We start from the raw sequence: 21,133 nt of genomic DNA, 5'->3' as shown, positions 1-21,133 counted from the left end.
AGTACACACTGTTCCCCAATAAAGTCCTGTTTCCCTTCCCCAATAAAATCTTTTTAAAAAAAAGAAGACATCTGGGTTTTCTGCAGCCTTCCATCCCACCCGGACAGTCCGAATCCCACTGTTTTTCAAAGCCAGATGTGGTGGGGGTTTCTTTTCCCAGCACCAGTATTCTGGGCTGGGGAGCCGGGTGTGGGGCTAGGGTCCCTCGCTCCTCCAGTACAGGGAACTTTAGTGGCTGAGATATCCCTCCCTATTCTCAACTGCCACCTGTTAAGTGTGGGGTCACCTGTTCTGCATCTCTGTCCCTCCTATCAGTCTCAATGTGGCTTCTTCTTTATATCCTTAGTTATAAAACTTCTGTTAAGCTAGACTTAGATGGTTCTCCAGGTTGATTGTTCTACACTTTTTGTAATTTTAATGTGTTCATGGAAGGACAAAAGCACAGGTTTACCTTCTCCAGTTTGGATCTCGCAGGTCCCAATTGCCCTTTTATTACAACTGCATTTAAGTGACCCAAATATCCATGAGTCAATCTTATGTCTAATATTCAGACTAGTTTGCTTGACAATATTCTTCCTAATAGTTTATAAAACCTTCTGGAGAAGAGGTGGGGTGTAGCAGAGAGAGTATGGGTTTTGGGGTCAGACAGATTTGATGTGATATGAATCTGGGCTTTACCATTTACATACCTTCTGACTCCAAGTGTCAATTTCCTCATTTTAAACATGGGGATAATGGTACATATCTTGCAGGTTGGCCATGAGGGTAAGAGATAAATTATGAGACATTGGCATTCAATTATGTCACATACACTGGTATTCAATAAGTGTAGCTACCATGCTTATCATCTTAAGTTGTATTTTAGTCAGTTTTTGCCTGCCCTTGTCAAAAATGAGGAACTTGGCACAGTCTTGGGTGAGCCCACTCCAAATACTTGGTGACTGTTTCATCACCACAGTTCTCTCATCTACAGATTAAATAGTGTTATTTCTTATTTCCCACCCTTTGGCTATCTTGTGGTTTTCCTTAAACCCATTTCAAGTTCTTGAAGTCCCTCTTAAGTTGTCCTCCGAGAAAAAGGCCATGATAAGGGCCTTCTATACTTAGGAAGAACAAATAAGTAACCATTACTTTACCTCTTTAGAGAAGAATAAACCCATATCCCCACTGAGGCTTTAGCAAATAAAGACATAGGATGCCTAGTTAAATTTGAATTTCAGATAAACAACATGTACCTTTTTTTAGTACAAGTATGTCCCATGAATATATTTTATGTGACAATCTTAGTTGTAAGCAAATAAAGAAAAATAAAGAAACAATAACCCTTTTTTACTAACAGAACTCTGATTAAAAAGATTTTGGCTGAACCTAATTATCTGTTGGGGCAGAACAGTATTTTTAAGGTTTTTGTAGCACATACATGCTGCGAAACTGCATGCAATTTTGTTGTTTTTGTTGTTTTGTTGCTGTGTCTCAAACATGCTGTTTCCCAAGTGATTATCAGGTTAACCTGTTCCTAACAGGTGGTTTTAAATATCATGGGAATGTATAACTATATGAAAGGGAGTAAAGATTCTTTTCTTTTTTTACTAAAAATCATGGAAAAGATTGTGTGCTTGTGTAGAAAAATTGTTCTGTATATGGCAACTTGTCATTGACATGAAATTTCTGAAACATAAAATATTCCTAGATTAATTTGCATAGTTTATTTATAATAAACAAGCTTATTAAAAATTCAAACATATTGGCTATAGGAGAAAACAAGTTAAACATGGTAGAGGAATAATTTTCATGTGTGATAATTAATGTTTCTAGGGGCTCCTCTAAACACTGATTCTTGATTATTATACAGATGTTGTTACTTTGCATAAGACCAAAATAGTGCTTTTATTCAGATGCTTATCTAATATTGCCTCCTTTCTTCTTCCAATAAACATTTTAAAAATTTGAAAATGGGGGGCAGCCAAATGGCTCAATTGATTGGAGCGTGAGCTCTCAACAATAAGATCGCTGGTTCAATTCCCACATGGGATGGTGGGCTGCGCCCCCTGCAACTAAAGATTGAAAACGGCAACATGACTTGGAGCTGATGGGCCCTGGAAAAACAAACTGTTCTCCAATATTCTCTAACAAAAAATTTAAAAAAAAAAGTTATTTATCCAAAATGTCCTTTAAAAAAAAAAACAGTTGAAAATGACTGAATCATAGCACAAGAAAAAGCCAACTATGCATTTTCCAGTTGTAACATATGATTGAGGTCATTGTCCAACTCTGCTGTAGTAAAAGATAAAAAGAATAGAATTCCATTATATTCTCGAGATACATTCATAATCTGTTAGTAAACATCTTTGTCCTTTTAAGAATGGTTGAAAGTATTCAACTTCTGGGAAAGAAGAATAAATGAACATTTGTTTTATCATTGTGCACATTGTAAAAAGTCCTATTCAGAAAGCATATTGAAGTCAGAGTTCTGACTGATGGACAGGCTTTTGTCCCATTAATATGTTGCAGGTCAGGCAAGAATGTTTCATTGCCTTTGAAAATGTGAAGATTGAACTTTCAATATTAAGAGAGTGCCAACAAGCTTGAAATCCTTTAAAAATACTTTTTAGCTCAATGGATAGATGTAATTTTATAGTTCAGATTGTGCAGAAGTGCTACCAGATTTTGTTCAATTAGTCCAGGAACACTGAATAACAGGAATCTGTAAATCGTATTTGAACAACATCTAAGTATGTAAGTTAAAATAAGTCTAGCAACTTTCCCCAGTTGCATTCAAATACAGGGTTTGAATAGGTTAAACCTGACTGAAACCATCAGAATGTGAAACACTGAAAGGAGACAAGTTGGGGAGGAAGCTGGTGCATTACTCATTAATGAATCAGACACTTCCCTCCTTCCATGTTTGAAAATGTCCTCATCATAAGTCACGGTAAATTCCAAAAGAGAGAAACTGTGTTCAGGATTGGGTTTAACTGATCAATCTCCTTTGGTGTTACCTAAAGCAGAAATCAAATGGCTGCTGGTGAATGGACCCCGTTCTTGTCATGGTGGCTGTTATGTAAAGAAAAAGCAACATCCAGAGAGACAAAGAGAGGCCTGAGGGTACCACAGGCCAGGCCCTGACCCTGAAACACAGAGCGGTCAAATGAAGTGGATGTTCTCCTGTAACACCACTTCCACTTAATTCTTAGGGTCTGTCTGAATTTTATTTGGCTCACACCTGGGAACTTTTCTCGGAAATCAAAGATAGCAAGTAGACTCTCTGGCAGTGGAATGAGCTAGGAATCTTTTTCAAGGTGTATTTTGTCAGTATATTACCTTTTCTTTTTCAGGCAAAGGAGGAAAAAGAGTTTTAGAAATCATGAAAATACTGTGAATGGAAGGAAAGCCAAACATAGCCACGTTTTTGTATACATGTGAACTCCTTGGGTGAACATAATGCAATTCTAACAGTATTGGGAGAAAATTTTAAAGCATATATCACTATGCTGAGATCAATAGTAATTAGAGAATAAAGAACCAAACCAAAGCTTTCTACAAATATCTTAAATACTTTCAAATGAACAGAGAAGGGCAAACAAAGTTATCCTAACAAAAATAGAACAGTACAGAAAAATAAGTACATAAGTACAGAATCCAATTTCTAAAACTCAGTAAACACTCTGGATCCTTGAAAAATCAATAAACCAAAAGGTTAGGACACCTTAAAAACAACTGTGCGCAGGTCTGCATTTATATAACTGATCAATTCAGACAGGGGTGTGTGTGCTTGTGTGTGTGTAGAACCTATGTGTGTTTGAGGGAGAGGAGAGAGAAACAGAAAGAGGGAGGATGAGATATTTATAAAAATAAGTTTTCAACCACACAGGTGTTGCGCACTGGCTGGCGGTCTCAGCCTCCTGCCCCACCACATTCCAGGTGGTGCTGTAAAGATGGGTGCACATGCCTAGAGGAGCAGAGGGAAGAACTAACTGGCAGACAGAGGCGGAGTATTTCAGAGTGGAGATATTACTTGATCTTGAGCTTGCAGGACAAGCTGGAAGTGCTCAGGCACAGCAAGGGACAGACCATTTGGAAAGAGGACCCACACACAGGCACCTCGGGAGAACACGCAGGGCTGCTGGGGAAGCTGTAACGAGGACAGAAGCTGTGTGAGCTGGGCTTGGTTTGAAAGAAACTGGAAGGTTAGGCTGGGGCCACATCACAGCAAACTGGGTATGTTCTGTTGAGAGTCTGCACCTCACCTGTAGAGGTGAGGCACTGGGAGGAGATGAAAATCGGCATACTTATATCTCTAATTAGAAAATGTTGTGATGGTCTGGAGAGTGGCTTGGACTACAAAGGAGCTAGACAGCAGAAGACATGACGGAAAGTCACTGCATCTGTCCAGGCAACAGAGGATGAAGATTAAGAACAGACTGAAGACTCATATCTGTATCTTCATCTCAGAACTGCCAAAGTCTAGAAATTCATCCCTCAAGCATCAGCTTTGTATGCCCAACAGCTACTTGAGACTAAATTTGACATGGATTTACTGAGGCCCTACTATGTGTGAAGTGCTTAGGGTACATCAGTAAACAAAATAAACATTCTTGCTTTTGTGGAACTTACTTTCCAGCAAGTGGATTCAAACGGCAAATTATATAACAAGTAGATCATGTATGTATCAGAAGCTGATTAGTGTTACGGGCGAACAAAAAAAGAGAGAAGAGCAGGGTTGGGGGATCAGGCACATCTAGAGGGAAGGTGGTGGGAGAGGTTTGTAGCTTTGAGATGCTGAGAAGGCGACTTCTAAGGAGAGGGCAGAGGAGGAGAGGACTCAGCCATTTAAGATGTGAAAAGGGATTTCTGAGCAGAGGCAAGAAGGTCCTACTGAGAGCATGCCCAGTATGTTTGAGGTACAGCAAAGGGGCCAGGAAGCCTGGGCCTCGGTGACCGGAAGATCAGATGAGAGGACAAAGAATCAGAGCTCCTAGGGCCTGTGGGCCGCTGAGAGGCCTGGGATTTCAGTGGAGTGACACGGAGCCAGTTCAGGGCGTTGATTGATCAGAGCAAGGCAGTAATTGATTAGGACGGAAGGGAACCGCCTTGACATTGTGTTGGGGAAGATTGTTGGTGGCTGGGGGTGGGGGGTGCTGCAGGGCAAAGCGGGGAAGTGAGACCAGTTGGGGGCTGCTGTAGAAGCCCATGGGAATGACAGTGGTAGCCTGGGCCAGAAGGAAGTGGCGAATGACAAAAGGTGGCTGAATTCAGGTTACAGGTTGAAGACAGAACAGGATTTACTGATGGATTTGAATATGAGGTGTGTGAGAAAACAAGAAGTCACGAATACCCCAAGGCGTTTGGCTTTTTGACTGGGAGAATGGCTTCGCCAGTTCCAGACGTGGAGAAGCTGGTGGGTGCAGCAAGTCAGGCAGGCACCTGAGACTATCAGGGGTTTCGTTCATGTTTGAGATACTTTTCAGGAATCCAAGTGGAGCGTATGCAGTTGAATGTTTGAGTCCTAGAGTTAAGGAGAAAAGTCTCGGCTAGAGATTTAAATTAGGAAGTTGTCTGCATATCAATGGCACGGAAAGCCTTGAGATTGGATGAGACCACCAAACAAATGCGTGTAGGGAATGAAGAGAAGAGGCTCCACATGAGCACAGCGAGGCTAATCGGCTGGGCAGAAGAGGGTGAATGCGACAGAGACTAAGAAGGAGCAGTCAGATATCCTTTTGGCCCATTCATCTACTCAGTGACTAACATTTCCCATATTTACAGGACGTCCTCCTTGACTCCCACCCACAGGTGTTTAAACACGTCCATCTGCTTCCATCCCGACTGCCATCTATCGCTCAGGGCAGTGTCACTTCTTGCCTGGATTCCTACAACAGCTTCCTACCTGATCTTCCCTCATCATTCCTGCCCCTGATCATCTGTTACTCAATGTACCAGAGATATCTTTCTAAAATGACAATCTGATTATGTCATTTTTCTGTTTAAAAAGAATCCAACTCCTTAGCACATCTTAAGAGCCATGTATGATTTGGCTTCTGCATTAACTCTCCAGCCTTGCCTCTTGCCATCACCCCACCAGAAATCTGGGCTCTAGCCATCCTGCCCTTCTTCACATTGTTGAAGCAAGCCATGTGCTCCCCATTCTGAGTCTCAGCACATGTGGCTCTCTCTTTATGGATACTTTTGCTCTAACCTTCATCTGGTTGACTCTTACTCTCGTTTCAAGTCTCACCTTAGGGAACACTTCTTTTAGGAAACCTTCTCCAATGCCTCTCTTACCCTCTGGTAAGAAATTAGGAACTCTCCCATGTGCTCATACATCAAAATTGCCTTCCCCTTATCTAGACATTATCATGTTGTGTTATAATTTACTTATCTGTATCTCCCACTAGACTCAGTTTTCAGCCCCTAGCATAGTGCCATAATTTGACAGTTGGTAAAAATTTGTTGAAGAATGGATAACAGTATGAATGAATACATGAAAGAATGATCCTGAACAAAGACTGTGGACATATGAACATGACAGAAGGGAAGGACGAGATTAGAAAGATATTAGAGAGATAAAATTCACGTGACAATGATTCAACATGGATTTGGTTCATAAGGGAGACTGAGAAGTCAAGAATGACTAAAAATGTCTAATGGTGTGATAAACGGTAAGGAAGATAGGCAAAGAAAAGTATTGGAGTAAAAATGGCTGGTCAGTTAATATCTCTGAAGTGTGTGATGGTCATCTGAGTAGAAAAGTCTATCAGGTAGCTAATAACATTGGCATTGTGGTTAAAGAGGGAGTCAGAGATATCAGGTTGTGAACCACTGGTCCCTCAGTGTATCTGAAGTCATAGAGGTAAGTGAGCTCACCCATGGGCAAGTTCAGTAAGTAGAAAGGAGGGGTGTAGATGGAATCCTAAGGAAGACCAGAATCTACCGTTTATATTCTGAAGGTAAACAGTTTGAGTGGTGTTTCAGAAACTTAAGGAGAAATTTCAATAAAGGAAGAGCAAGATGTATAGTATCAAATGTCAGAGAAGTCAAGTGCGATAGAAAGAATCAGTCATATTTGGGAATGAGGAGGTTACTGGTGATTACAATGAGGACACTTTCTTGGGAGTGTAGAACACACTGCTTGAGTTGAATGAGGTAAGGAACACATAGGAGTAGAGAAAAAGAGTTAGAAATTTATTTTCAAGAATTCTTTATTTAAAGGATACGGCAGAAATAGGAGTGAATACTTAAGGTAGTTGTGTATTAAAGTTCCTATCAGGATATTGGACATATGTGTTTTCTTTTTCTCTAAAAGAAGTTGAGTAAGGGCTGAATGAAAAAATGTGAGAGAGATTTTAAAAGATGGGAAGGGTTGGTAGGAAGGTGGGATAGATGGAGCAAAGTGCCGGAAGACATGGGAAAAAATGGAATCAAGAGCAGAGGTTGAAAAGACCATATTATCATTTGAGACAGAAACAGGGATTTAAAAATGGAGACCACTTTGGCTTCTGTTTACTCTCTAAACTATAAAGATGTTATGCTGAAAATGAGAGGAGCCATAGAGATTCAAGAGCTTGAGAGAATGGTGAACATTTGCAATCATTGGAATGGGAAGACAGAAAATGGAAAATGACCAAAACAAGAATACAAGTTCGACTGAGGTAAAACTCATCCTAATGTCCACTCTTATTGAGGGTCTAAGCAGTTTGCAAGGCAGATTTGGGGATTAAATGGTTCCAGAATCATGACCTCTGTAGTGAAATCCTTGTAACGTTTACATAATTCAACAGATCTATAAGTCTTTATTAAGAGGAAATGCCAGGATTTGATTGTTTTTATTTCAAAATGAGGTTTATTGAAACCTGCAAGGAATAACTTCAGGGGAAAAAAACCCATATTGAAACAGATACTCTGCTCTTTTCAATAAAACCAACAGTCTAAAGATGCTAAACAAATGAATCAGATATAATGATCATCTAACTATGAAAATTAAAACCCATTTAGGAATTGTGAGGGAGTCTTGATCCCAAATACCAGTCTTGTTATTCATTCAGAATCTTTAATAACATTTGGAAAGTAATTAATCAACTCATGACATAGATTCAAGGGTTGTCACCTTTCATTGTTAATGAAACTGGAGTTTCATCTGCACTTTTCTGGTGATTTAAAGAACATCTTTTTTTTTTTTTGGTAAGCTCTTTGAAGATCAGAAGATTGTTTAAAATCATTGGATCCTGATGTGCAGATTTCACTGAACAATCTAAGTATGTGTTAGTGAGACTGAAATAAAATTTAGAAGTATCTTAATTCTCACATGACAGAAAGTGAATATTTGAAAAATCCAAAATGCATATTCATTTCTGTTAGAAGGAAGCTTTTTCTGTCAACAAACTTTGCTTTGGCTGCTTTTTTGTATACTTACTTCAGCAGAACTTAAAATATTTATCATACTATTTTACCTTAAACTAAAAATAAACAAGTAGGATAATATTTAAAGCTCAAAGGTTTACATGGGCCCTAAATGATTCCATTTACCTGCTCAATTTATCTTAACTAGGTATGTAGTAGTTGGACCACAAGCTCACTTTGGACAGATAGCCATCACTAGGAGCTTGAGGGACTCTGCCTGAACATGAGTCTCGAGTCAGGTGACAGCTGCTCACCTATGACTCTGAGCGGAGCAAAAAGACAGGAAGTGAAGGCAGGCCCTGACATGAGCTTTCCTCAAATCTTGAGACCATTGTCTGAGTTTGTGTTTAGAACATGACAAATATATGACTATTCCTTTGCACACTCCAGTGTGCACGAACACTGTATAATCAAGGCCCAAAGAAATGGCCTCAAGATAATATCCGTAAGACAAGCTAATATGAAAAGCTAACATCCACAGCAGATGATATCCCAAAGGAAAGTAAATGTGGATACAGTTTTTAGGGACATAACTTTTGGTCCCAACAGTAATATAGACACATTATAAGCACTGATATGCTAGAAAATTTTAGTCATGAAAATGATGTAAAACATTTATACGTTTTTGTTTGTTTGTTTTTTTTTAATACTATGATTTCCTCTGAGAACATGGAATTTCAGAGTGTTTGTGACTAGCTAAGAGAGGACTTAGGACAAACCTCATACACTCAGAATAAAAGTTCTTTCTGCTTCCTCTACGTGTCCCTGCTATTCTTACTGGTGGCTGAAGGTAGGGTAGACCAAGAGGCCTGATGTTAGACTGGATTGATGACAGTCTAGTTTCTCCCAGAGTCAGATCCCTGTGATAGAGTTCGGGGAAATTTCAATTTTGCTGATCATGTGCCCTACCATTTTCCTGTGTGCCTCCCTTGATTCCCCAATCAGTTTTGACCAGGTTTCTCCTATTTGGAAGCAGCAGCCTGATTCCTAATGGGACACTCTTCATGCCGTGCAATGCACCCAACCCATGACTCTTTCCGTACATCCACCCACCTCACCCCTCATGCAACCTCACAGATCCAGTACTCCGTCAAAACCTTAAGGTCTCCTTCACTATATTCTATATCTGCGGCATGAGAGCTAGCTCAAACATTTTCTTAAATTGAAGTACATCTTTTGAAAAGTACAATTAGAGGCATTTGACTGCTCATTTATCCGATTGTGAGACCTTTTAATTGAAGTTAAAATCGTCTGAAGATGACTTTGTAAGAACACATTGATGTATGATTATTACTGATGCTCTGGCTAACCACTGATATAAAAATTAAACGTGTCAAAGCTATATAAATAAGTTACTCCTCACACAGTGCTATCCGTAATTAAATTTCAAAACAAGCTTTACTGATGATACATGTATTCCACAAACCTCCAGGTTCACCTAGGAGAACCTCCATTTCAAGACCATAATAACACAATTTTCCTTTATCTCCCCACCGAGATATAAGAAATGGCCAAATTCTGGCAGCCCAGTGTCACACAAAAACAAAACACCTTTGATCAGGAGGTTTTCCGGGGACCGAATGTGATGAGTTGTCAGAAATTCACAACGTGATATCAAAAAGATCTCTGTGCCCATGTTTCAGTCCAGTGCCTTCCAAATTCTTGCTTTCTTTTAGACAGAAGGAGTTGGTTTCCATAGCCATCAATGCTGCATAATCATAGGCATTTCAAATGCACTTCAAGTTACATATCTGAGCCGAGTCAATATGGAAAGTCTAGTTACCAGAAAATAGACTTACAAACAGGAAATCTAACTACAGTAAGATAGTGTTTTTCTCCACACAATAGAGTTTAAAGATGTGTCATCTATGGAATTTGGAGCAAAACCCAACACCAGTGTTATTGTTGAGTATCCGTCTCTCCTCTCCTATATTAGGGCAACTTATGATTATAGCATTGTGTTTTCTAAGCTTGTTTGAACTTGTTGCTCTTGTGTAGAGATACAAATGACCTGCCCTTTTCTGTACATAGCTTTCAATCAGTAAGCATGTCAAGGTGGGAGGAAGGATGGCAGGAATGGTGAAAGTGAAAAAAAAAAAATCAATTTTCAGAAAGCATATGGTAACAACTGAATACTTAATCAAATTAGCCTAGAAATTCCTTCCTATTTTCAGCACTCTGTGCAAGGCAGTTGCTTCATGGTACAGAATGAATTTCAATAAATGTCATATATTTAGTTAGACAGCTTATTTTAAAAATTTGTTGAACCAGGTCATTGACTCAGGATAGCTCTCATTCCAAGACATGACAGATGGATATTGATATTGAATAGAAAGATTGACATTAGCTGAAGAAAAAGCATTGACATTAGCTGAAGAAAAAGCCATTCGTTTAACATTCAATGACATACATACTGAGTACCTACTGTGTGCCAGGATAAAATTATCATAAATATTTGTACTTTATTTTATATTACAATAGAAGGAGGAGTTGTGCCAAAATAATTTCCTTGGGGGTTAGTAAGGATTATAAGGGAATACCACTGGTAAGCAAGATCTTTAAAAGTACTTATATTTTTCACATTGCATCAGAAAAATGCATTAGTACTCATTCAAACATCCATTCTGTCATGGTTGCAGGATTTGAGACCTAACTCAGATTTTTGAAGATGATGTTTACTGACCTTTAGTAAAAACCAACTTCCTATTTTTCTGGAACAAAAGGGGCCTTACATGGTTTCAAAGATTTCTTAGACATCAAAGAGCTTAGAGAGACATACAGTTTATGGGTAATGATTTAGGATTTAGTGAATCAAAAACACATGGATTAAATTTCTTTTAAAAGACCCCTAGGTTTAAATTTTAAGAGCTAAAATGTTGGTCTAAACACATGTGAGTCACAAGCAAAGCCAAAATTTATTTGTGAAGATAGTCTGAATTGTCTCATAGACCCAAAGCTTGGCTGGGCTTTTCTTTCCCACATGATTAGGCCTCAAAGGAGAGAACCTGCCTTCTGCTAACCAAGTATCCCCCACCTCTCTCTCTCTGACTTGTGAAAAACCACTACATTATTTCAAAAATCTCCAGCTTTGAATGCTCTTCTTGAGATTTGCAATAACATATTAAAAGCCCAAAATATCCCACGGTCTTATTGAACAACTGGAGTACTTTTTAATTCCTTCAAGTCATTTCTTTTTTTTTTAACATTCAATTTTAAAATTGAACCCGAGATTCTAGGTGCTGCCTCAGATTTCCAACTATTGGGAAACACAAGATCATTTCAAAACAGGAAAAGGCCACTGATCTTAATATGTGTACTGTTTCATGATATATGATTATATTTGCATTTAAAACGGTAGAAAGAAATACAGTACATAATCTTCCAGTCTCACAATGGCTTCCGGAGGGCTCCAGCCTGGGCATTTCACCGAGTTTTTAGGATTAAAGGAAACAAGTTAGTGCACAACCTGTGGGCTTTTATTTCTTTGGAAAAATAGATTGCAACACTGATCTGATGCCTTTTAAAGGGCACTGGAAACCAAAGCAGTGCGCGTGTTGAATTTCAATGGTAGAGGAATAACAACTGGTGAAGTTCAGGCAGATCTAAAAACAAAACAAAACAAAACAAAAACAAAACAAAATGGAGAAAGTGCCAGTATTCCAAAGAGAGAGTTTATTCTGAATGAGAATTTGGAAATGAAATATGACATCTACATATAAAGATATGATGAATTTAGGTTTCAGAAAGTGATTGCTTCAGTTTAAGGATGAAATAGCTAGATTACCCTTTCAAAACACACATAGCTTGATAGAAAGTGTGTGGGCTGACTTTAGGAAAGTAAGTATGTGCCAATATACAATGAAATACAAACCGTATTTTTCTTCTTTAAATTGCTTAGCTAAGATTCCAGAGAGGAAAAAAATCCGAGAACTCTAAAAGATAAAATACTTTGCAGAAGTGGTCCTGGGGCTCTTTGGCCATGTGCTGCTGGATTCAACAGCACCTGAAGGTCTCACACGGGGTCACTTGGCAGGTACAGTCATGGCCACGATTGCAAACAGGACCACCAGAAGCCAAATCTGGCCCACACACATTTTGTCTCTCCCGCCACAGTTTTAAAGATGCCGAGTCAACATTTTAATATTGCAAGATTTCTAGCTCCTCCTGAAAATCTAAAAGACAGCACCACATGGGCGTACATCACACACTGATTCTCACAGCAACTCTGGTGGTGATGCCAAGCAGTGTGCCCCACCACCCCCTTAGGTGGGGCTTTTTCTGAGCAGGTTGTTGGTCCCTAGTGAAAGGGTTAGTTTCACTCATTCAGGTTAGCTGTTTGCAAATCTCGATACAGGATACAGACAGGGCATAAAAAAGAAGGAAGAAAAGACAAAGAAAATCCAACACAATGGTTTCTCACAGGAAAGGGGTATTGAAGGTAACAGAGAAAAGAAAGAAGTGCACAGCACACAGAAGCTTATACCATCAGCAACTGCCTCCCTTGATGTCCCCGGATTTATGCTATGGAAGGGATCTGTGACGAAGGCTATGGGCATTACTCTCAACAAATCCCATTGGGCCAGGCTCACAGCAGAGAAGAAGGAAAATTGTCCAAAGGGAGCAATATCCCTGATCAAGGATGGAATCTAAGGATGGGACCAGGCAAATGGAGGAAAACACCATGGGTTCTCTTCTTTCATACCCCATAAACCAGGGGATGTGGGCCACAACTTCAAATTCAGGTGTATCCCATTAGAAAACCAGAGACATCATGTACAGCTGTGCAGGCTGCGGACTGCACAATTCACAGAAAACAAAATGAGAAAGGCACTCCTGAGGAACGCAAAGTAGAAGCCCTGTTCCAAATCACCAGATGGGTCGCTTTCTCATCTTCAGGCTCTAGCTCAAAAGCCCCCTGTGAAATGCGGCCCTCTCTGATCCCACGACTGGATTTTCAATCACCGCTCCATCCCCTTATCCTTGACAGTACCTACTCCCCTTCATCACGTTATGCGTCCTTTTAGCTCTTATCAGCACCTCATACAGGACACATTTTATTTACATATTGTATTTATTGTTTGCCGTCCTCAACATAGAACAGAACATCATAAAGTTAGATACTTTCGTCTATTTTATTCTCTGCTGCATTGCCTATTCCTGGTAGGTGCACAACAAATTATCCTGAATGACTAAACCCTCAACCACAGTCTTAGAGTACAGGAACTTAGCTTTCACTACAACCTGTGATTCTCTTTATCACATTATATAATTGCTTTGACCACATTTCATAATAATCCTTTATTATATTTGGAGAAATACATTTTCAAGTCCTATGGACCATTATATAATTTATACAGCTCATAAGCTCTTATATAATTTCTATAGGCCTTTTAGCTACATCATTTATTATAGAAATTAAAAACAACAGGAGTATCCTCCATAAACATATTCACACAAATTCACACAATCCCAGAAGAAATATGTATACCTGGGTATGTAATTAGCAAGTTAACTTTTAAAAAAAGTTTTCACTGTGTTTATACCTCCTGCTACAAATGCCACACACACGATTCTTCTCTCAACTATGTTTTACAGCTTATAAAAACACTTTCTTATTTTGTCCCTTAAAATGTAAACTGGTCAGATTTTACTGGATGTTTTTATTGAAACAAATCCCAAGGGGAATATACTCTGTTAAACAGAGCTAAAGAGAGATCTGAGAATGGGATTTTTGATAGAAGGGGAGATCATAAAATTACTCACAACTCTTAATCTGATAATAGGAGAATGCCCCACACATATGAATGGAGCCTTTCTTGGTAGGCTTTACTACAAAAAGAGAACACAAGAAAAAAAGAACTGGAGAAAGAGAAGGTGAGAAAACCCCCAGGGCCTAGAAATGCATATTCATCATTTATTACTAACCTAAAGACGCCAACTTATTTCTCAGTGGAAATGGCTTCAAATAGTCAACGTTCCTTGATGTCTGGGCAGAAGCTCTGGGTGCTGTTGAGACAGCATGGGGACCAGGCTCAAGCACACAATTGTGTCGTCTATCACATGTGACGTAAAGATATTGCCTATCTGCTAAGGCTGTCGTGGCATCTGAAAGATGATATACTCAGAAGCAGCTTGAAAGTTTTAAGAGGTCTTTAAGTTGCAATCTTTGGATTGAAAAAAATTCTACTATTTAATAGCAAGTGGGGTGATTTCTAATGATGACATTCTCGTGGGACATCCCCTTAATAACTATGGGTCTTGGTTCCTTTTTATATGTGTATTATTTACCTGTATATCTAGACTTTAAACGCCTCCAGGGCAGCATTTCTTCCTCTTTCAAAATGTCTCCCTAGTACCAAACACATATGATACTCTATGTGCAGTTCTTAGCTATTTTTGGTGAGGGAAATGTGGGCCTTGCAGCAACTCAGTGTCTGTTAAATCAAAGTGATGCTGAATTGACACGAGTCAGTATATACATCATTTATTACTAAGAGGTGACTGTTTATTTTGCATTGAGCAAAGCCCATGAAAAAATTCTGTCCTGAAGGCTCAGAGTCAAAGACAACAGTTTCAACATACACCAGGGAGGCGTACTCCCTGGCACTTGAATTTCTGCGTATTTTCTCTCCTTAAGGTAGCACCGTTAGAAAACTTGGGGTCCCATGAACAAAGACAGCAACCCAAGGAAAATATTAGGGATGACGGGGAAAAGAAAGCATAGATGGTTCTGGTGAGAGTCATTAGGTGTAATGACAGTGAAGAGGAAACCATGAGAATGGAATGGACAAATGGGGGCACAAAAGGTTTTGGAAGGAGCTCTGACCAAACCAAGGGGAAAGGATGAGGAGGAAGCGGGTGGGGAGATGGGAGGTGCTCAGCATGTGTAGGGAGCTGGGTACTCATCATGGGCGTGTCACCAGAGGCACCGCTTCAGCCACTTAGAGAAAGGTGCGTGTCCTGAGAAAATGTTAGCCTTTTGGGTTATTCACTGTATTCTGAAATGACCACATTTGAGAAAAAGTTTATTTGAGGTTATTATATAGATTTGTTAAAGGAAAGTTAGACTAATGCTATTTTGGACTTTTTTGTTTTACTAACAGCTGAAAAAATTGATTTCTGAAATGTATCTCTTAGTCTAATCCTCATTAAAACAAAAAAAAAATCAAGATTATTAGTGGAACATATGCTTATATAGTCTTAAAATGAATTTGTAAGATAAGGGTATTTTTTTCCTGCTTAGAAAAGTGTCATTTTTCTTTTATTGTAGATTTAAAAGTCATAAAAATACTAGTTACGAGCTTTCATATGGGCTGTGGCTAATCTTGTACATCTTTATCATTCAGATAAAGCTCATCCACTAATTCTGAAGGCATGGGGTGTACATCTAAGGTAAACCCCTATTGTGATGTATTAAGAACAAAGCAATCTTTGAAAAAGCAGTAGTCAGCAGACCATCTTCTATATGCCATAAATTCCATTATGTTAAAATAAAAATGTATTTAGGTTAATAACTGTAGATTTGTGCACTGATAAGTGTGAAACCTGAACAGATTTTTAAAAACACCAGTATATTTTGTAGGCAATCAGACACATTTTTGTACTACAGAAATTTCTTGTAAGTGATGTAAATTTTGCCTGTGTCATTCAGCAGTTCAGAAAGCGTGAACACTGAATACACCACAGACTTAACTAGAACCAAAGCACCTCACTTTTGTTCCATTACGGAAGTTTACATGTTAAAACAAAGTCCAATAAGCTTAGAGCTAGAAAGCCAAGAAAGCTATGTCCCTGTAAATAATCCAAGCACCACTTACACTTTACATAAAAGCACAATTTATGCCCCAGTAACACAGAGAAACACGATGTACATCATTCTCAGATCATCTTCATGCAGAAAAAAATCATTAGTCAGCTATAATAGTTTAGCTGTAAAGGAGAATAATGTTTTTCTGAATCCATTTGCATGGCAATATACATGTGTCTGGCTGATGGAAACAAGAGAATAAACCTCCACCCAACTCTACAAAATGTGAACAGTCTTCTTAAAATTCAGGAGACGGTCCAGATAGTCTACAGTCTCTCCAATGTCCGTTTTTACAATCCTCCTATATTCGTCGACCATCTTAACTTGGCAATTAAAGTATGCTGATTATTTTGCCTAAGCGAGTTGACAGTATTTCATTCTACCCCAGGGCTCCTTTGAACATAAAACTGTGATAAGAAAAAAATACATTGGGCAACTATTCATGAGTGAGCCACTGGAACCCTCTTCAACTGCCAAATCTGTAAATGACTCTTTTAAAACATGAAAGGTATGAAATGGGAAACCGTACTCTGGAGTAAATTCTGCATTGGCAATAGTCAGTAAGATTGCTTTCATTAGTGCTTTTATTACTGGGTCAGTAACAGTACTGGCCAGACTACCGACCTGTGGTTATAACCTATTTCACCTAATAAGATCGATGCCCTCCCCAGAGCCCCAGCAAAGAGGTAGGTACAATTGAAAACGATGGCTCACGAGTCCTGTGTTATTTGCTAGACATGAACAATTCAGACCTTCACAGAAACACCTGTCCCTTGGCAGGATTCCCACGTAGTACAGACACAGCAGGGCTGGGGACTAGGCAGCCCCTGGGTTCCAGCCTTGCCAGCCGCATCACCTTGGGGCAGGGTGAGCAGACCCCTCTCTTGAGGGATGAGTCAGACTGCAGTCTAGAAACTGGCCTGGCCATGAAGTCATATATCACCGCCTCCCCAGCGCTGCCCTCCCGAGTCACACAGGTGGCCGGCAGAAGCCACCCCTAAGACGACCAGCCATTCCAGTTTCCGCCTCCCCCAGACCGTATCCCCTGAGTTTCGGGAGCCGCTGAACTCTCGCCTACCTCTCTGGTCTCGCCTTCCGCAAGTGCAGTCAGGTCCCTCCCGGGAACAAAGAGAGCAGAAGCGCGAGGGCTGGAGTGCGGGTCGCGGAGGGTGCAGTTTGCCTTGCGGGCCGGACCCGCGCCGAGCAGAGCAGCCCGCGGCGCAGGACCACCCGCGCACCCGCCGCCGCGCAGCCAGTCAGCGGTCGTCCCGCATCTGGCCCGCGCCCCCCGCTGGGCTCCGCATCTGGTCGCCAAGCGCCGGCGAGAGGCTGGGTCACCTGCGGCCGGCCGAGCGGCTCTCCGGCGGCGCTCCCTCCGCCTGCCCTCCGCCTCCCCCAGCCGCGCGGACCGTCCGTGACTCAGCCGCGCAGGGCTGGGCGCGCACCGCCCGCGAGGCCCGGGTCCGCGGGAGGCACGGCCCGCCCCCGCCCCCGCCCCCGCGCCGGCGCTCGGCCCCCGCCCGCCGCGCAGCACGTGTCCGCCTGTCCGGGCTCTGTCCGTCCGTCCGTCCGTCTGTCCGCCCGCCCGCGGGTCCAGGGACCGCTGAGGTGAGGACGGGCACCACCCACAGGGGGAAATCGGCCCCCGCCCTTCCTGCCGCCGCGCCCGGCCCCACGGGGGTCGCGCTTCCTCCCACCCCTCCCCCGCCCACGACAAGGTGGAACTTTGTAGGTGAGGAAGTTCTCTCCGCCCCGCGCGCTCTGCTCCCCCGCGGGGCAGTGGGAAGTCAGCGCGGCGGCGGAGGAGCGGGCGCGTGTCCCCCTCCTGGCGCGCGGGGACGGCGCCCGCACTCCGCGCTGCGGGCCGGGAGAGCGCGGGAGAGCGCGGGGCTGTGCCCGGCCCACGCAGGTTAGCCGCCGGGCCGGCCGGGTGGGGAACGGGGTGGGCACCACGGAAACAAGGAGCGCATTGTCACAGGCGGAGGTCAGCGTGGACGGGAGACTTGTCCCAATGAGCAACTTAGGCAGCCACTGTCCCCTGCTGTAATAACGCGGGTTTCTGGAAGAAGAACAATGCAGGAGTGTGACCCTGAGGAAACCTCAGTTTCTTTAAGGGTTTTTTCTTTTTTCTTTCTTTTTTCCACAGCAGGAAACAGGCTGATTAAATAACTAGGCAAACATCAATGAACAAGCAAAACAGAACAAAAGTTTAATTATTGAGTGTTGAAATCTTATGATTAAAAAAAGATCTGAGCGCTTGGTGACTTGTGTTAGTATCAATTGTTTTAGGATAACTTTTTATATCTCCCATGTCTTAATGTAAAAGTTGACATTACCCTTCAAAAGAAAATAAATACTCAAAGGTAAAGCGACCTGAGCAGCAGCCTCCTCCTTTCTGAGTCCTACAGGCTTGTTGGGTTCGTGGCAGCGGTTAGTTAGTGAGCTCATGGGACAATTTACAACTTACTATGCAGCTTCAGGAATTATTTACCTACAGAATGAAAAATAGAAAAATAAAGTAAGAACAGTTAGCGTTCTCCTGAGAGCTTACTATGTGCCACTTTACCAGGGACTACACACTGCGGTTTCAATCCTCAAAAGGGATTACCTCATGATTCCTTAATTTTATGGAAAAGGGATGTTCCCGTTACGTCACAGTAGAGCCCTGCATCGAAACATTTAGCAAATGAGGACACTGATTGCCTAAGAGTCCTAACAGGGTCACACAGCTGCTTAGTATGAGAAGACAGGTTAGAACCCAGCCCTCAATTCCCAGTCAGGGTTCTTCTTCGTACTGCAGGAGGCCTCAGCCTGGAGGGCTAAACAAACAATGCAGTCCTACCCAACATTTCCTGGTATCACATGGCAAAATTTAACAATGACTATGGTTCATATCAAAATGCTGGTTTAGTGACTGGAGGACATTGAGTCTAGTATGAACAAATCAATTATAGATTTGGGGTTCAGTGTGAACTTTCAATAAAAGGTGAATAAACTGACGAATTATTTCACACACACGCGCACACACACGAATAATTAGGCATAGTTGTCCAAAGGAATGATTAGAGTGCTGTTTCTATTTCCTGGTTTCCATAGCAATATGTTAACTGGATTTTAGATTGCATTATGTAGTTGCCTTAACAGGTTTTCTGAGTTTGTCTGCCACGATAAAAATATAAAAGAAAAAAATTACAACTAAAGTGGTAGAAAGACCTAGACAAACCATTGCAAACTGGAAAATAAAATAGATTATAAACTCAAATAACATATATTTTCAGCACTGAAGTTTCCTAGTTTCTAGTTATTGACAAATTTCAATACAGTTTTGAAACAGTATAAAAATCGTCATTTTGATTCATTAACCGTCAATAAGGAGATAACATTTTATAAAAATAACTAAGAAGAGCATAACTAAGAACCTCTCTGTGTGTGAAAAATCGAATAATTAGGTTTAAACAACACCCACATAGGATTGATCAGGAAAAGGGGTAAAAGTAATTTCAAATATTTGGAAATGGATAGAAGCAGATCTTTTAAAAAGGCAACAGGAGTTCTACCATTCAGTTTTGATTTTGTGGCAAACGTCAATTGTTGCTGTTTCACTTTCCATGATACAGCGTGTCCATGACATGGGTGACACACTGCATGATGAAGTTTTGTTGGCATTTCCCTAACCAAACCAAACCCCTGTGGTTGGCTAAGCCAACACCTGTTCCCAAACCAGATACTCCCTTTGCCTGCCTCCACTTCTGGAGCTGGAAAGGAGAAAGCTGACTTTCCCATACTCCTTTGTAGCCAAACAAGGCCACGTGATGTCATTCTGGCAGTGAGGTTAAGCTGAAGCCTGTCGGGCACGGCTATGAAAGAGTGTGGTGTCCTGATGAAAGGGACCTAATACGCTGGTGCCAGCCCTTCTCACTTCTTGCTTTCTTGATTTCAGTGTGACGTCCAGCAGAGAGCTAGCAATTTTGCAACTGAGGAGAGAAGCTGGGTCTGACATTGCTGAGCTACAGCGCCAGTGCCAGTAGACACCTGCTTCCGGATGTCTTGCTTTGTGGAAAAATACTTGTTCGAGACACTGTTAGCTGGGGTTTCTGTCACCTGTGTCCAAAAAACATTTAAAATTGATATACCCCTCAAATGGGGAGTAAGACATCTCCAAGCCTGAGTTTAGGGTTGTCTCGAAGAATGTGGGTTTTAGAGCCAGGCAGCCTGGATTGAAATCCCAGTTCTGAGGTTGCTAGCTATGTCACTACAGGCCAGTGGCATCAGCTCTCTGTGCCTTATCTGTAAAATGGGAATAATAATAGATGACTGTGAGGATGAAATGAGGAGCTATGAGGAAAGCATGTGGAAGGAGGCCTGGTAAAATATAGGGGCTTGAAAGGCATCAGCTATCCTTATCCACATACTTGTGGATAACATACTGTGTTTCCCTGAAAATAAGACTGTCGTGCAGGGCGGCCTGCGCGGTCTCAGCTCCCGTTCCCCACCTAAGAACGCAGGACATGGTCAGGCCAAACATGAACACCCAGGGAGCCATAGGTAGGGGAGTCATACCACTATAGTCTCGCTGGAGGCTGGATCCACACGACGTGCAACCTGCTGTCCACTTTTCTGCCAACCTACCGACTCCACTCGACTCACCAACCAGCGCAGCCGCGGCAGTTATATCAGCAGCCAATTTGCTAACCGGCTACAGCTGACTGCCAACTAGCCACAGCCGACGGCCATCTACTACCCGAGCCAGCACCCCTCCACGTGAGGCCGAGAGCCTGGAAACTGCTCTCTGGGGCTCTGTCCCCACAAAGACCTAACCAGAAAATAAGCCCTAGCATGATTTTTCAGGATGACATCCCCTGAACATAAGCCCTAATGTGTCTTTTGGAGCAAGAATTAATATAAGACCCGGTCGTGTCTTCGGGGAAA

The 21,133-nt window shown here is 41.6% G+C and overlaps 1 protein-coding gene across 1 annotated transcript in view; it reads right to left on the bottom strand.

Annotated features, from left to right (window-relative positions):
* Positions 1-17,662, bottom strand: part of MET (MET proto-oncogene, receptor tyrosine kinase) — a 118,838-nt gene extending 101,176 nt beyond the window's left edge. Inside the window, exon 1 of the mRNA XM_081038784.1 lies at positions 17,283-17,662. The gene's annotated coding sequence lies outside the window, so the exon portion shown is untranslated. The remainder of the gene's footprint in view (positions 1-17,282) is intronic.
* Between the last annotated feature and the right edge of the window lie 3,471 nt (positions 17,663-21,133).

The sequence above is a fragment of the Rhinolophus hipposideros genome (assembly GCF_964194185.1).
Source record: "Rhinolophus hipposideros genome assembly, chromosome: 25".
Classification (NCBI taxonomy): Eukaryota; Metazoa; Chordata; class Mammalia; order Chiroptera; family Rhinolophidae; genus Rhinolophus; species Rhinolophus hipposideros.
This window is presented reverse-complemented; position numbering and strand designations above follow the sequence as displayed.